The following is a 17,256-nucleotide window of genomic DNA, read 5'->3' as shown; positions in this document are numbered from 1 at the left end:
ACTGCCACTATTTGTTGTTTCTTGGAGGGCTCCTGAGAGGATTGGACCTTGCGCTTGTTGCAAAATTTCTTCTTCCCACTACCCTCCTTCTATGGTTCAGGAACAGTTGTCATGTCATCAAGATCGACTCCATGATCGATCAGAGTCTGCGTCAGACACTTGGCGCTATCAAATGTAACTGGCCGAGCAGCCAAGACATTTCCATTGGTTGGTTGTGTCAGTCCCCAAATGTACCTCTTTATTTTCTTTCTTTCCGGGGTGGCCATTCCCGGACAGAGGAGAGCTAGATCACAGAATCTAGCAGTGTAGGCAGCGATGTCGAAACCCTTCATCTTCAGGTTCCAAAGTTCGTGCTCCAACTTTTGCACCTCTCCCCTTGGGCAGTATTCCGTAAGCATGAGTTCCTTCAGTCTTTCCCAACCCATGTCATTAGCCATTGGCAGGGTTAGGGTTTTGACTTGAACATTCCACCAGGTCAAAGCTCTGTAGGTGTGTGACATCCCCAAAATCACGGCCAGAAAAGACCGGTTTTGTTTATACTTTATTTCAAAATCAGAGTTATCTTTTAATAAAAGGGTTGCGGAATTTGTCCCAAAACAATAATATGATAAAGATTTATCAAAAGCATTTCCATAGAAATGTATTTCATTAAAAGACTCGGGATGTCATGTTCGTACAGATCAAAAGTATAAACAGTACAATATAAGCCTTACTACATTATTTCATATCTACAGGCCTATATCCGTAATCCCTCGTCCAAAACATCACACCTATGCTCATGCGCCACTACCTGTAATGCATAAAACTGAGTGGGTCAGGCTTGGGAGCCTGGTGAGCACATAGGGTTTTCAACCCACAATAAATAAGTTTATTAATTTCATCAATCAACAATAACCCGATCACCCGTTCCCGTTATCCTCACTTTACGTCCCTAAACACCTATCATAAGGGACCTAGCCTAAGGATCATCATCGGGACGAACACTACTGCTAAGGGGATTCCTCAGCAATAAATGTCCTAATAGGCAATCATGTGGGGGATGGAGTACACCGGTGAACACATCGTTCACAACACCTACAGGTTGCGAGCCTGCTAGTGTTCCACTGGACTGTCTAGAAGAGTCCGTGGTCGTCATCTATACTCCGCTAGATGACTGGATCAACAAAAACAACATCGAGGCCTCTCATCATTTTATCACACATCACCTATTACATCTACCCATGTTTTACCCCAACATTTTCGTAGATATAAAATACATATACAGTTTAAATCATTGAAAACATGTATAACAACGTTCATCTAGCATAGATAGAAAGTATTCAGATAATATGCACACATAGCACGTAATTTATATAAAATACTTCATATCTATGTGTAAGTTGAAGGTAACTATGCACTCACCGGAAAAGGTGGTGATTCCGAACTCAGACAGCGCTTCGCTTCTTAAAAAGAATTTTTCTTCGACGAAACCTAGTATTATTACCACTAGAGTTTAGTTTATTATTCGTCGAGACTAATTAATAGTCTAGCTATTATTATTATTATTATATAAGCGTCAAAAAAATACTTATATAACCCATAATAATAGCCCAAGTATTAATTATAAGTTCCTAATAACGTTACTATAATTAAATAAAAGTTATATTAAAAATAGCGTAGGCGTAGCTCACTTACAGCGGGTTTTATAGAAAACCGGGCTTTGCTTGGAGCAGCGTTCCTGAGCCGAAAAGCTCTTCTTCTCAGAGCCTTCGAGCACTCCGGGGCTTCCGCCTCGTGCTAGGGAGGTTCCCTAGGCTTTTCGGGGGATTTCGGGGCTAGAGAGAGGTTCTAGAGAGAGAGAGAGAGTAAAGAGAAGAAAGAATGGGAAAGGTGTGAAGAAAATGAGGGTGGGAGAGGTGGTATTTATAGGGTGAAATGTGGCTGAACTTGGTGCCACATGTCACCATCTGGTGGCAAGCCTTGGGGAGAAAGCAATGGCCAAGATTGTGCCACATCACCCATTTTCGCACAGCACACTTCCGACTTCTAAAATCCGTAACTTTCACATACGACCTCCGTTTTTGACGTTCTTTATATCCACGCGTAGGTAATAATAGGATCTACAACTTTCATTTTGACACCGTCAGCTAATTCTCGACCGATCTTAAATTTAACAGTACAAGGAGATTATACTGTTAAACGTCTGCGTAAAATTAATAACTTCTGCATACGGACTCTGTTTTTGTCTGTCTTTTTACCGTTGATTTCCTATTAATGAGATCTTCAACTCTCATTTACGTTGCGTAAACCAAAAACCGCTCGAACTAAAATTCGAGTTTCAGGCCGTGCACTGCTAAGCCGAATCTTAGAAAAATCATAACTTCTTCATACGAAGTCAGATTTGGGCGTTCTTTTTATCGATGTTCTTAGTTTAACATATTCTACGACTTTTGTTTAGATTGATAAGGCTAAAAAGTCTTCTATCATAAATTCACTATTTACGTTTCCCGGTGTCGTGCCGGTTTTGTCGTAAAACTTCGGCGGGCCATAACTTCTTCTTTATAGCTCGGATTTCGGCATTCTTTATATGCACGGAAACCTTGAGACATATTCTACAACTTTATGTAGAGATATCGGGATTATCTCACACTTTAATTTTGACGCTCATTTTTATTCTTTATTAATTATACATTTATAATTAAATAATAAACACATAAACACACATAATTCACATAATACTCAAATATTTCATATTTATTACTTCAAAAAGAGTTACAATAGTTGACCTAGACTATTACATTGACAAAAATGCTTAGCCCTGAAAACCCGGGCGTTACAATTCTCACCCCCTTAGGATGATTCCGTCCCGGAATCATGCATCAGCAAACAGATGTGGATAGCGACTCATCATGTCATCCTCTGTTTCCCAAGTGATATTCGGCCCATTCGAATGTTTCCATCGGACTAGCACCAAGTCGACCATCTTGCGTCGTAACTTCTTAGTCTTACGGTCAATAATTGCCTCAGGCTCTTCGATCAGCCTTTTATTCTCATCCATCCTTAATTCCGAGATTGGAATTATGTCGGGAACATCTCCCATGAATTTCCTCAAATAACACACATGGAAGGTGTTATGAATACCATTGAGTTCTTCGGGCAATTCCAGCTTGTAAGCTTGGTTCCCAATCCTCTGAAGAACTTTGAATGGTCCAATAAACCTTGGACTCAACTTTCCTCGTTTCCCAAATCGTATAAGTCCCTTCCACGGTGAGACTTTAAGTAAAACGGAATCCCCAACTTCGAAGGTTATCGGTCGTCTTTTCTTGTCGGCATAGCTCTTCTGACGATCCTGAGCTGCTAACATTCTTTCCCTAATCACCTTCAATTTCTCAGCAGTCTCATGGACTATCTCGGGGCCCATAAACTGCTTCTCTCCGGCTTCAAGCCAACAAGACGGCGTACGACACTTCTGCCCATACAAGGCTTGATAAGGAGCCATCTTGATGCTTGAGTGAAAACTATTGTTGTAGGAAAATTCTACCAGAGGTAAGTGCTCGTCCCAATTCCCTTGGAATTCGAGGGTACATGCTCTCAGCATATCTTCCAACGTCTGAATCGTTCTTTCACTCTGACCATCAGTTTGCGGATGGTAAGCAGTACTCAAACACAACTTTGTACCCAACTCCTCTTGTAGACTCCTCCATAACCTTGACGTGAAACGAGTATCACGATCTGACACAATCGTAAGAGGGACACCGTGAAGTCTTACAATTTCCTTCACGTAAGCATTTGCGAGCTTATCCATAGACCACTTCTCGTTGGCGGCTATGAAGTGTGCACTCTTGGTGAAACGATCCACGACTACCCAAATCATGTCGTGACCATTCTTCGTTCTGGGCAGTTTAGTCACAAAATCCATGGTGATGTCTTCCCATTTACCCATGGGTACAGGTAAGGGTTCTAAACTCCCATACGGTTTTTGATGTTGTGCCTTAACCCTCGCACATATTACGCACTCAGCCACATACTTCGCAACATCGAGCTTCATCGTCGGCCACCAGTAGTAGGGTTTTAGGTCCCTATACATTTTAGTGCTACCGGGATGAATCGAGTACATGGTCTTGTGTGCTTCTTCCATTAGAAGATCTCTTATTCCTCCCGTCTTAGGTACCCAAATTCGATCTTGGAATACCTTCAGTCCTCGACTGTTCGTACCGAACACTAACGTTTTTCCCAAACGTTCTTCCTTTCGGTCATTCTTTTCTAAGGCTTCTTCTTGAGCTTTCCTGATACTTTCCACAATCGTCGAGACGACTTCAATTCTTAACGCTCTCGGCCTTCTTCTTTCAAGATTGACTTTCCGACTGAGAGCATCAGCAACAATATTTGCTTTACCTGGGTGGTAAAGTATCTCACAGTCGTAGTCCTTGAGAAGTTCTAGCCAGCATCGTTGCCTCATGTTCAACTCCTTCTGATTAAAGAGATACTGGAGACTCTTATGATCAGTGAAGAGCTTGCACTTCGTGTCGTAGAGGTAATGCCTCCATATCTTTAAGGCGAATACTACCGCTGCCAACTCCAGATCATGAGTGGGGTAGTTCTTTTCGTGCTCTTTCAATTGTCCAGATGCGTATGCTATCACCTTTTCTCTTTGGGTCAGAACACAACCTAACCCGACTCCAGATGCATCACTATAAAGTGCGAAATCTTCGACTCCATCGGGTAGAGAAAGTATCGGCGCTTCACATAACTTCTTCTTTAGCTTCTCGAACGCCTCATCATGTTTCTCACTCCATGTATACGTAGCTCCTTTATGGGTCAAAGCTGTTAATGGAGCAGCTATCAAAGAAAAGCCTTGGATAAATCGTCGGTAATATCCGGCTAATCCTAGAAAGCTTCGAATCTCCGTGGGATTCTTCGGACGTTCGCACTTCATTACAGCTTCGATCTTGGCAGGGTCAACCATTATTCCTTCTTGGTTAACAACATGACCCAAGAATTGGACTTCCCGTATCCAAAAGTCGCATTTGGAGAACTTTGCAAAAAGCTTCTCCTTCTTTAACACCTCCAACACTTCTCGTAGATTCTTGCCATGCTCCTCCTGGATTTTCGAGTAAATGAGAATGTCGTCGATGAACACTATCACAGATTTATCGAGGAATGGTTTACAAACCCTATTCATCAAATCCATGAATGCTGCGGGAGCATTGGTTAGTCCGAACGACATAACCAAGAACTCGTAGTGTCCATATCTTGTTCTGAATGCAGTCTTCTCAATATCCTGCTCTCTCACCTTCAGCTGATGATATCCCGACCTAAGATCGATCTTTGAGAAGTAGCTCGAACCTTGCAGCTGATCGAATAGATCATCAATCCTCGGTAATGGATACTTGTTCTTCACCGTTGCCTTATTCAACTCTCGGTAGTCTATGCACATCCTCATGCTTCCGTCCTTCTTCTTCACGAATAACACCGGAGCTCCCCAGGGTGATGAACTAGGTCGAATGAAACCGCTATCCAACAGCTCCTGAAGTTGCATCATGAGCTCCTTCATCTCCGTCGGTGCTAATCGGTAAGGTTCCTTTGCTATCGGTGTTGTTCCTGGTAATAAGTCTATACGAAATTCTACTTGCCTATCAGGTGGTAATCCGGGAAGATCTTCGGGAAAGACTTCCGGATAATCGCACACAACCGGTATATTCTGCACCTCTTTCTTTTCCTTCTTAGCATCGATTACGAATGCCAAGTATGATGCACATCCTTTGGACAAACATTTTCTGGCTTTCATCAAGGAGATGATTCCAGAATTCACTCTGCGTTTGTCCCCGTACACCATAAATGATTCCTTTCCGGGTGGGTTTATCCTAACTATCTTCTTTCGGCATAATATCTCGGCATCGTTGGCGCTAAGCCAATCCATACCCAAAACGATGTCGAAACCGTTTAACTCTATGGGTAATAGTTCCTCATGGAATTCGTTTCCGTTTAGGTTAATGACGATGTTCCTAATACGATTACTAACAGGTACGAATTTGCCACTGGCAACTTCTACAATCAGGGCATTATCTAGTTTTTCTACAGGCAATGCTAATCTTCCACCAAATTTATGCGATACAAAGGAGTAATTGGCTCCGGAATCAAATAGTATATTTGCAGGTAAACCATTTACAAGAAAGGTACCTGAAGCGACGTCTGCTGCCTCCTTTGCAGCCTCGAGCGTCATCTGGAAGGCTCTCGCCTTCGGCTTTGGTGGTATGTTGGGTCTTCCTGCCTCCTTCTTCTTCGGGCAGTCCTTCAAAATGTGCCCTTCTTCATTACACCCATAACAGGCCTTCTGGTTAAGAGTGCATTCGTTGGCATAGTGCCCAGGCTTTCCGCATTTGTAACAAGTGACCCCTCCATCACACTTCCCAGAGTGCTTCTTCTTGCACTTGTCACACCACTTTGCTTCTGATCCTCCTCCTCTCGAACTAGACTTCGAGAATCTACCTTTCTTACCGGACCTCGAGGATCCGTCAAATTTCCGTTTCTCTCCCACTTCCGCTCTCTCCAGACCCTTTTCTCGTATCTGGGTCTCCACATTCTTAGCAGCCCAGATGGCAGCTTTCAAAGTGGTAGTTTGCTTGACCATTGGGCCGAAGTCCGCTGGTAATCCGAGGGCAAATTTGTTAACCTTGGAGAGTTCAGTTGGGACGAGGTGAGGAACAAGCTTCATTTTCTCAGTAAAGCTTGCAGCGTATTCAGTAACGCTCATTCTTCCCTTCTTCATATTCTGGAATTCGTTGCTGATCTCCAGAAGATCCTGCTCAGAGCAGTATTGCATCTTCAACTGTACCAGAAAATCCTCCCACGACATTTTGCTTGCTTCACCTTTGGGCATTGAATCAGCTAATAGCTTCCACCAGCTTAGTACTCCAGATTTCAATAGAGGAACTGCAAGAGCAGTCTTCTGCCTATTGCTACACTCGCAACTCTCAAACATTGTCTCCATCTCAGAGATCCAGTTCATGACTTCCACCGGCGTCGGGCTTCCGGATAGACTCGGTGGCTCGGATGCCATGAAATCCTTGTATTTGCATCCACGTCCATCATTTCCTCCATCCTGGTGGTTTTGCCTAACTATCGGTGGGTTGGCTTGACCAATAGTCCCACTGTAGTTTCCTTCTTCAGTCTGCCCTTCGTTCAACTCGGGCTGTTCGAGCTGAATAGTCGCTTCCTCTCGATTTTGCTGGAGCAAACGCCTGGTTTCCTCCATTTGACGATCCAACATTGCCTGGATCATCGCTTGCACTCCGGCCATCGTTATTGGTCCGGCAGCGGCTTCCACAACTGGTATTTGCTCGATCACGGGGGGTTGGTGTCCGTTCCCATTTGCGTTTACGTTTCCGCTACGGGTCCTTACCATCTTGATCTATATACCGAATAAGGTGGATTTAGATCTTTATTTAGGAGAGACGTTTTAAATCGTCCTTATCACTCCGAAACGTTTACATGCTAATTCTAATATCGTAGTCGTACGTTTAGAATCCTAAACACATAAGGTTCCAGATCCGGTCGGCAACAGACCATAGATCCCGAACAAAATAACAGCATATCATGCATAAAACATTTAGCACATAAAAGCATTTTAGGCACAATTCCTAAAATAAGCTAGTGCTCACACCCCACAATCATCGCTTAGCATTCTAAGTTTAAGTCTAGAAATCCTACAAATTCCTAGTTCGCTTAAACTAATGCTCTGATACCAACTGTGACATCCCCAAAATCACGGCCAGAAAAGACCGGTTTTGTTTATACTTTATTTCAAAATCAGAGTTATCTTTTAATAAAAGGGTTGCGGAATTTGTCCCAAAACAATAATATGATAAAGATTTATCAAAAGCATTTCCATAGAAATGTATTTCATTAAAAGACTCGGGATGTCATGTTCGTACAGATCAAAAGTATAAACAGTACAATATAAGCCTTACTACATTATTTCATATCTACAGGCCTATATCCGTAATCCCTCGTCCAAAACATCACACCTATGCTCATGCGCCACTACCTGTAATGCATAAAACTGAGTGGGTCAGGCTTGGGAGCCTGGTGAGCACATAGGGTTTTCAACCCATAATAAATAAGTTTATTAATTTCATCAATCAACAATAACCCGATCACCCGTTCCCGTTATCCTCACTTTACGTCCCTAAACACCTATCATAAGGGACCTAGCCTAAGGATCATCATCGGGACGAACACTACTGCTAAGGGGATTCCTCAGCAATAAATGTCCTAATAGGCAATCATGTGGGGGATGGAGTACACCGGTGAACACATCGTTCACAACACCTACAGGTTGCGAGCCTGCTAGTGTTCCACTGGACTGTCTAGAAGAGTCCGTGGTCGTCATCTATACTCCGCTAGATGACTGGATCAACAACAACAACATCGAGGCCTCTCATCATTTTATCACACATCACCTATTACATCTACCCATGTTTTACCCCAACATTTTCGTAGATATAAAATACATATACAGTTTAAATCATTGAAAACATGTATAACAACGTTCATCTAGCATAGATAGAAAGTATTCAGATAATATGCACACATAGCACGTAATTTATATAAAATACTTCATATATATGTGTAAGTTGAAGGTAACTATGCACTCACCGGAAAAGGTGGTGATTCCGAACTCAGACAGCGCTTCGCTTCTTAAAAAGAATTTTTCTTCGACGAAACCTAGTATTATTACCACTAGAGTTTAGTTTATTATTCGTCGAGACTAATTAATAGTCTAGCTATTATTATTATTATTATATAAGCGTCAAAAAAATACTTATATAACCCATAATAATAGCCCAAGTATTAATTATAAGTTCCTAATAACGTTACTATAATTAAATAAAAGTTATATTAAAAATAGCGTAGGCGTAGCTCACTTACAGCGGGTTTTATAGAAAACCGGGCTTTGCTTGGAGCAGCGTTCCTGAGCCGAAAAGCTCTTCTTCTCAGAGCCTTCGAGCACTCCGGGGCTTCCGCCTCGTGCTAGGGAGGTTCCCTAGGCTTTTCGGGGGATTTCGGGGCTAGAGAGAGGTTCTAGAGAGAGAGAGAGAGTAAAGAGAAGAAAGAATGGGAAAGGTGTGAAGAAAATGAGGGTGGGAGAGGTGGTATTTATAGGGTGAAATGTGGCTGAACTTGGTGCCACATGTCACCATCTGGTGGCAAGCCTTGGGGAGAAAGCAATGGCCAAGATTGTGCCACATCACCCATTTTCGCACAGCACACTTCCGACTTCTAAAATCCGTAACTTTCACATACGACCTCCGTTTTTGACGTTCTTTATATCCACGCGTAGGTAATAATAGGATCTACAACTTTCATTTTGACACCGTCAGCTAATTCTCGACCGATCTTAAATTTAACAGTACAAGGAGATTATACTGTTAAACGTCTGCGTAAAATTAATAACTTCTGCATACGGACTCTGTTTTTGTCTATCTTTTTACCGTTGATTTCCTATTAATGAGATCTCCAACTCTCATTTACGTTGCGTAAGCCAAAAACCGCTCGAACTAAAATTCGAGTTTCAGGTCGTGCACTGCTAAGCCGAATCTTAGAAAAATCATAACTTCTTCATACGAAGTCAGATTTGGGCGTTCTTTTTATCGATGTTCTTAGTTTAACATATTCTACGACTTTTGTTTAGATTGCTAAGGCTAAAAAGTCTTCTATCGTAAATTCACTATTTACGTTTCCCGGTGTCGTGCCGGTTTTGTCGTAAAACTTCGGCGGGCCATAACTTCTTCTTTATAGCTCGGATTTTGGCATTCTTTATATGCACGGAAACCTTGAGACATATTCTACAACTTTATGTAGAGATATCGGGATTATCTCACACTTTAATTTTGATGCTCATTTTTATTCTTTATTAATTATACATTTATAATTAAATAATAAACACATAAACACACATAATTCACATAATACTCAAATATTTCATATTTATTACTTCAAAAAGAGTTACAATAGTTGACCTAGACTATTACATTGACAAAAATTCTTAGCCCTGAAAACCCGGGCGTTACAAGGTGAAAGGTGCAAGCAGCGAACTTCACCTTGTTTTCTTCAGGACAGGCGCAAATTTCGAAGATGGATTCGATCTTCTCGAAGCATCGATTCAGAGCAATAACACCTCCATTTCCATCAAAGGACTTGGGTTTTGCGGTCATGAAGTCCTTGTAGGAACACTCCTTTTGATGTCCCTAACTTCCGTCTTGCCGTTGTGGGTCGGTTCCACCTCCAGCCCCACCAGGGTTCACTTGTGCCATTGCTGCAGTCACAGCGGTTGTAACTGCTTTCTGGAACATGACGGGGTCGAACTGAGGGGTGCGGTGGTGGTGGTGTGTCGTCGTTTCTTCTGATGGGTCTTGGTAGCGGAGGCATCTTTTTCTAGAAACAATCAGGAAGCAGATGATGGTAAGTCCTTTAGATATATGAAACAAGATATATCTCATCCTGATGATAAACAATCCTAGGTGTCATGGAATGAATATGAACATCCGTTAGTTACTTGTTAAACAATCTGTTTATGAAAGGTCGAGTTATCCAGAGAAAATCCTATATTTTCCCTAAAAGTAGGTTGATGGTTATCCGTTCTTAAAATGAAGTGTACAAGTATCTACCATACTTATATCGTTAAACGTAGTTTCCTTGAAAAACCCTGGTTACTCCCAGCGAAGTATATTATCCTTATTACATAAATAAAACTAATAAATACATGGTGAACTAAATCCTGAAGGTATTATTAATACGCTCTAGTAATCAAATCGGTTATTACTTTGAGGTTAGTTCACTTGATTCATTATTACAAGAGTAAATCTCTGCTATCTGGGTTGCGACTTTTATAACCATACATTAACTTGATATGGGACATATCGGGGCCAGTATCCTTTATTAGTTTTTCACTCGTAGACCTGCCGGTCCCACTATAGCTAGCAGCGAGGTGCGGGATAGTTAGTCTCGTATAGATCTATACAAAACAGTCACGCTCTCCCTACAAGAGATTCTAGTTACAAGTGCTAGTCCTACACTCTGATTCTGTGGGAGTGTTACCAAGGACATGTCTCCAACTTAGACTAAGAAATTTACAAGTAATAATACTGGAAATCCTATTTATGATTTGCATGAATCCTTTATAAAATAATACATTTTACTACATGATTCATACGTTCGTTACCCTAGTTTTGAAAACTGTTTCTACGAGTTGATTTCTTAATCGTTTGGTAAAAACTGTTTTCCATGTTAAAAGCATACTGAAAATATTATTAACTTAAACAAAATAATATATTTTGAGCACAAGTTTCCTTGTACTTTTGCTTGTATCCCCCCCCCCCCCCCTCTGAAAACATGAAAACTCAGAAAATCGTAGGGGAAGAACTCACATTGAGCGAGTGGTTTGATTGAAGGATCGATACAAAAAGCTGGATGTTCAAGTGAAGCATTGAACACAATTTGATCCTAAATAACACGTAATGACACATAAATGAGTCAAATGAGGGTATTTCACTATTAGATGTGATGGAGAACCACTCTAGGGACTTGGAACTACTTGCACTAAGTGTTAGGACCTTAGAGGATTGCATGAGGGAGGTGTATGCCCACCTGAAAGGTGTGTGTGGCCATGGGTTTGCGGACCAAGGGGTGTGTGGATGTACACTCATGATGATAGGTGCCTTTGTGGTGTTTTCAAGGTACATACTTGCATCCATGAAGTGTTCTAGGTCTATACTCTATTGTAGTGCAAGTTAAGGGTCCTAGAAGTGGGTATGTGGTCCCAGGGTGTGTGTGTGTGGTTGCATACTGGATTGTGTTGCCGCACACAAGGAGTGTGTTGCCGCACAAGGGTGTGTGCTGCTGTACCAAGGTGTGTGCGGTCGTACACCCCACATGAAGTTGTCCAAAATGTCAATTCCAAGGTGCATTAAGGCTAGGGTCATCTCTATCTCGAGTATGGAAGTCAAACTCTCACTTTGGAGGGTGTTTTAAGAGTGTGCGGCCACCTTAAAGGGTGTGCACAACCGAACTCACTTCCAAACACGAAGAACATGATGGGTATTGCACACTTAAGGCTTAGATAGAGTGGTATTTCATGGATATCAAGTTAGAGGATGAATTACTCACGTTCTTGAAGTTTTGGAGGGTTCACGGTTGAAGAAGCTTGAGAGAATGATGTAGTGTGCGGCCAAGAAGTGAAAGGAATGAAAGGAAAGGGGTTTACCCTTTATATAAGAGTCGGTGTGATGCCAGGAGGTGGGTGTACGGCCGCACACCCATGTGTACGGTCGTACACTCCTCCCAAAGGAGTGTATATCCCGATTATTCTACTATACGCCTTGCTGACTCATTCCTAACCTCAACCTTGACTGTACCCAAGCTTAGAACACTTAAATGAACCCTTAAATAGCGCTGGAAGTTAACAAAACAAGTTTAACATTAATTTAATTGACTAAATGTACAATGAGTAAGTTCCGAGTTGTCATAGCTGAAGACCCTGGGTTCACACCTATAAATACGAGGGTGCAAATCCTACTGGCTAACGTTACCAAATTTCATATTTTTCACTCATAAACCCATTTTTAAGCCATTCCAATTTCCCCAAAGCCTCGAGATCAATTTTCATAATGAACTAAAATGTGTAACAACTAAGAAACTAACAATCATCAATGCATTTAATAGATTGTGAAAAGTGAAACTAAAATTGAAATTAGTTTATTCCTAACTCAACCTACAATTCACAACAAGAAGCAAAGAACATGAGCATTCCTAATTGGCTAATTCCTAACTCAGACACTCAGGAACAATTCAATAAATACAAAATTAGAAATCAAAGAAGAGATGAAACCGAGAGAACAGGATAACAAGAGAAGAACGGAAAGAAAGAACAGGAGCATTCCATACCTGATTTTTGTGTTGCGGTAACCGGCGGGTGGACTGTCATTTGCAGACAGTTGCTGTGGTGCCAGGTAAGATGCAAGCATCCAACAAAAACGATGAGCGGGCTAGCAAATAACTACAACGGGGGAGGAAGGTTTAGATATAGTGGATTTTGACTTCTATCTTGACTTTGTGGTTAAAAAATCGGACTATTGGAGAAAACAGTAGGTTCCACAAGCGGATTATCGGAGAAATTAGGAAGGGCCATAAGCCCACAACCAAGTTTTAAGAGTAGCAGGCTTAAAATTAGATATATGGGCTATCTCTAACCAAAATTTAAGGAGAGGGAGGGGGAACAGCCCCTCCTAGCCCTATACAAGATGCACCCCTAACGTCTATCTAGCGCCTTCGGTTAGTCTCTCGCTACCTTAGAACACGCACAATCAACAGAAATCGGGGCTGCTTGCGTTCAAAACCGAAACACACCCCTTCAACATAACCCAATTCCCATTGCGTCTGGCTTTTGGTAAAAAGGCTATACTTTTCTTGAAACCGACTCTTAAACCGGACATCTTCAATCTGTGACATCCCCAAAATCACGGCCAGAAAAGACCGGTTTGTTTATGCTTTGTTTAAAAATCAGAGTAACATTTTAAATAAAAGTGTTGCGGAATTTGTCCCAAAACAATAATATGATAAAGCTTTATCAAAAGCATTTCCATAGAAATGTATTTCATTAAAAGACTCGGGATGTCATGTTCGTACAGATCAAAAGCATAAACAGTACAATACAAGCCTTACTACATTATTTCATATCTACAGGCCTATATCCGTAATCCCTCGTCCAAACATCATATATATGCTCAAGCGTCACTACCTGTAATACATAAAACTGAGTGGGTCAGGCTTGGGAGCCTGATGAGCACATAGGGTTTTCAACCCACAATAAATAGATTATTAATTTCATCAATCAACAATAACCCGATCACCCGTTCCCGTTATCCTCACTTTACGTCCCTAAACACCTATCATAAGGGACCTAGCCTAAGGATCATCATCGGGACGGACACTGCTACTAAGGGGATTCCTCAGCAATAAATGTCCTAATAGGCAACCATGTGGGGGATGGAGTACATCTGGTGAGCACACAGTTCAAATAAACACACAGTTCAAATAAACACCTACAGGTTGCGAGCCTGCTAGTGTTCCACTGGACTGTCTAGAATAGTCCGTGGTCGTCATCTATACTCCGCTAGATGACTGGATCATCAATAACATCTATAACGAGGCCTCTCATTATTTTATTTTATCACACAGCAACTATTACATCTACCCATGTTTTACCCAACACATTTTGTAGATATAAAATACATATACAGTTTAAATCTTTGAAAACATGTATAAAACGTTCATCCAGCATAGATAGCAAGTATTCAGATAATATGCACAAATAGCACGTAATTTATATTAAATACTTCATATCTATGTGTAAGTTGAAAGTAAATATGCACTCACCTGAAAAGGTGGTCATTCCGAACTCAGACAGCGCCTCGCTTCTTAAAAAGAATTTTCTTCGACGAAACCTAGTATTATTACCACTAGAGTTTAGTTTATTATTCGTCGAGACTAATTAATAGTCTAGCTATTATTATTATTATTATATAAGCGTCAAAAAATACTTATATAACCCATAATAATAGCCCAAGTATTTATTATAAGTTCCTAATAACGTTACTATAATTAAATAAAAGCTATATTAAAAATAGTGTAGGCGTAGCTCACTTACAGCGGGTTTTATAGAAAACCGGGCTTTGCTTGGAGCAGCGTTCCCGAGCCGAAAAGCTCTTCTTCTCGGAGCCTTCGAGCACTCCGGGGCTTCCGCCTCGTGCTAGGGAGGTTCCCTAGGCTTTTCGGGGGATTTCGGGGCTAGAGAGAGGTTCTAGAGAGAGAGAGAGAGAGTAAAGAGAAGAAAGAATGGGAAAGGTGTGAAGAAAATGAGGGTGGGAGAGGTGGTATTTATAGGGTGAAATGTGGCTGAACTTGGTGCCACATGTCACCATCTGGTGGCAAGCCTTGGGGAGAAAGCAATGGCCAAGATTGTGCCACATCACCCATTTTCGCACAGCACACTTCCGACTTCTAAAATCCGTAACTTTCACATACGACCTCCGTTTTTGACGTTCTTTATATTCACGCGTAGGTAATAATAAGATCTACAACTTTCATTTTGACACCGTCAGCTAATTCTCGACCGATCTTAAATTTAACAGTACAAGGAGATTATACTGTTAAACGTCTGCGTAAAATTAATAACTTCTACATACGGACTCTGTTTTTGTCTGTATTTTTACCGTTGATTTCCTATTAATGAGATCTTCAACTCTCATTTACGTTGCGTAAGCCAAAAACCGCTCGAACTAAAATTCGAGTTTCAGGCCGTGCACTGCTAAGCCGAATCTTAGAAAAATCATAACTTCTTCATACGAAGTCAGATTTGGGCGTTCTTTTTATCGATGTTCTTAGTTTAACATATTCTACGACTTTTGTTTAGATTGATAAGGCTAAAAAGTCTTCTATCGTAAATTCACTATTTACGTCTCCCGGTGCCGTGCCGGTTTTGCCGTAAAACTTCGGCGGGCCATAACTTCTTCGTTATAGCTCGGATTTCGGCATTCTTTATATGTACGGAAACCTTGAGACGTATTCTACAACTTTATGTAGAGATATCGGGATTATCTCACACTTTAATTTTGACGCTCATTTTTATTCTTTATTAATTATACATTTATAATTAAATAATAAACACATAAACACACATAATTCACATAATACTCAAATATTTTATATTTATTACTTCAAAAAGAGTTACAATAGTTGACCTAGACTATTACATTGACAAAAATGCTTAGCCCTGAAAACCCGGGCGTTACAATTCTCTCCCCCTTAGGATGATTCCGTCCCGGAATCATGCATCAGCAAACAGATGCGGATAGCGACTCATCATGTCATCCTCTGTTTCCCAAGTGAGATTCGGCCCATTCGAATGTTTCCATCGGACTAGCACCAAGTTGACCATCTTGCGTCGTAACTTCTTAGTCTTACGGTCAATAATTGCCTCAGGCTCTTCGATCAGCCTTTTATTCTCATCCATCCTTAATTCCGAGATTGGAATTATGTCGGGAACATCTCCCATGAATTTCCTCAAATAACACACATGGAAGGTGTTATGAATACCATTGAGTTCTTCGGGCAATTCCAGCTTGTAAGCTTGGTTCCCAATCTTCTGAAGAACTTTGAACGGTCCAATAAACCTTGGACTCAACTTTCCTCGTTTCCCAAATCGTATAAGTCTCTTCCACGGTGAGACTTTAAGTAAAACGGAATCCCCAACTTCGAAGGTTATCGGTCGTCTTTTCTTGTCAGCATAGCTCTTCTGACGATCCTGAGCTGCTAACATTCTTTCCCGAATCACCTTCAATTTCTCAGCAGTCTCATGGACTATCTCGGGGCCCATAAACTGCTTCTCTCCGGCTTCAAGCCAACAAGACGGCGTACGACACTTCTGTCCATACAAGGCTTGATAAGGTGCCATCTTGATGCTCGAGTGAAAACTATTGTTGTAGGAAAATTCTACTAGAGGTAAGTGTTCGTCCCAATTCCCTTGGAATTCGAGGGTACATGCTCTCAGCATATCTTCCAACGTCTGAATCGTTCTTTCGCTCTGACCATCAGTTTGCGGATGGTAAGCAGTACTCAAACACAACTTTGTACCCAACTCCTCTTGTAGACTCCTCCAAAACCTCGACGTGAAACGACTATCACGATCTGATACAATCGTAAGAGGGACACCGTGAAGTCTTACAATTTCCTTCATGTAAGCATTTGCGAGCTTATCCATAGACCACTTCTCGTTGGCTGCTATGAAGTGTGCACTCTTGGTGAAACGATCCACGACTACCCAAATCATGTCGTGTCCGTTCTTCGTTCTGGGCAGTTTAGTCACAAAATCCATGGTGATGTCTTCCCATTTACCCATGGGTACAGGTAAAGGTTCTAAACTCCCATACGGTTTCTGATGTTGTGCCTTAACCCTCGCGCATGTTACACACTCAGCCACATACTTTGCAACATCGAGCTTCATCGTCGGCCACCAGTAGTAGGGCTTTAGGTCCCTATACATTTTAGTGCTACCGGGATGAATCGAGTACATGGTCTTGTGTGCTTCTTCCATTAGAAGATCTCTTATTCCTCCCGTCTTAGGTACCCAAATTCGATCTTGGAATACCTTAAGTCCTCGACTGTTCGTACCGAACACTAACGTTTTTCCCAAACGTTCTTCCTTTCGGTCATTCTTTT

At 41.5% G+C, this 17,256-nt stretch overlaps 2 long non-coding RNA genes across 2 annotated transcripts; both read right to left on the bottom strand.

Moving 5' to 3' along the window:
• Positions 1 to 656: 656 nt before the first annotated feature.
• Positions 657 to 1,853, bottom strand: LOC145034088 (uncharacterized). Its single transcript, XR_013677878.1, has 3 exons — positions 1,675 to 1,853; positions 1,402 to 1,470; positions 657 to 790 (listed from the first exon to the last, which is right to left on the bottom strand). It is a non-coding gene; the product is annotated as an uncharacterized LOC145034088 (long non-coding RNA).
• Positions 1,854 to 7,892: 6,039 nt separating this feature from the next.
• Positions 7,893 to 9,089, bottom strand: LOC145034087 (uncharacterized). The gene is made up of 3 exons (XR_013677877.1): positions 8,911 to 9,089; positions 8,638 to 8,706; positions 7,893 to 8,026 (listed from the first exon to the last, which is right to left on the bottom strand). It is a non-coding gene; the product is annotated as an uncharacterized LOC145034087 (long non-coding RNA).
• Between the last annotated feature and the right edge of the window lie 8,167 nt (positions 9,090 to 17,256).

The sequence above is a fragment of the Lactuca saligna genome, chromosome 3 (genome assembly GCF_052625555.1).
Source record: "Lactuca saligna cultivar CGN05327 chromosome 3, ASM5262555v1, whole genome shotgun sequence".
NCBI lineage: Eukaryota > Viridiplantae > Streptophyta > Magnoliopsida > Asterales > Asteraceae > Lactuca > Lactuca saligna.
The sequence above is the reverse complement of the archived record's forward strand: the minus strand, read 5'-3'. Positions and strand labels throughout refer to the sequence as shown.